Here is a 770-nt window from a genome sequence, read left to right as displayed (position 1 = left end):
CACAGGCGGGGCCATTTTATATTTAAGTGTCACAAACTTTGTGAAATTGCAGTAAAAATGTTCTGAAGAAATGAAATAATACTTTGTTGCAGCTAAAAGTAGAGGACAAATTCATTTAATATCACACCATATTGCAGTAAACTGCCCTGAACCCAACATAATTTTTCGTAATTTACCTATCCGGTTTTAGCCAAATTTTGCGAAGATTTCGGGAACGGATTTCTGGAGGTTTGAGGAAAAACACAGAACCGCGTATAAAATAAAGCTGTACTTGCAGTGGAAGTTATGGACATACCGGTAAAGAAACCATGTTCATGTTTATCCCCCTTCACAGACTTCGCAGCGCTGCCTTTTTTGTTGTGGGGAGGGGGGCACTGATTCGCGATTTCCAACATCATCATCATTTATGGGCTAAGGTTCTCGAAAAGGGGGAGTTTCCGCTGTATTCATACTGATAGAGAAGCTCAGATAAAATCGCAAAATTATCAGCTGATCATCAATGCTTCCTCAAAAATTATAACATATGTAGGCAGGTAAGCTAAGCCACCCCTGCCAAAAGTCTGCGAAGGAGGCTACCGGCTACTTCACGTCCAGAGGGAGGTCAAGGTCTAGTTTCTTGTTGACGGAATCACCGGTTTCCAACAGATCGTACGAACGTACCTGCAGGTTATTGTGGACAAAACAGCGCCTTGAAACTCCGTAGCACACCTGGGGATCGATGTCTCACAAGAAGATGATGATAAAAGACTACAAACAGAGAAACTTCAAAC

General features: G+C 42.1%; 1 protein-coding gene across 1 annotated transcript in view; it reads right to left on the bottom strand.

The window, feature by feature from the left end:
- LOC118409204 (zinc finger protein 468-like) overlaps window positions 1-763 on the bottom strand; it is a 3,453-nt gene extending 2,690 nt beyond the window's left edge. Inside the window, exon 1 of the mRNA XM_035810073.1 lies at window positions 661-763. The gene's annotated coding sequence lies outside the window, so the exon portion shown is untranslated. The remainder of the gene's footprint in view (window positions 1-660) is intronic.
- Between the last annotated feature and the right edge of the window lie 7 nt (window positions 764-770).

This window comes from Branchiostoma floridae, chromosome 2 (genome assembly GCF_000003815.2).
Source record: "Branchiostoma floridae strain S238N-H82 chromosome 2, Bfl_VNyyK, whole genome shotgun sequence".
Lineage (NCBI taxonomy): Eukaryota > Metazoa > Chordata > Leptocardii > Amphioxiformes > Branchiostomatidae > Branchiostoma > Branchiostoma floridae.
Note: the sequence above shows the minus strand (reverse complement) of the source record. Positions and strands in the feature narration are given on the sequence as shown.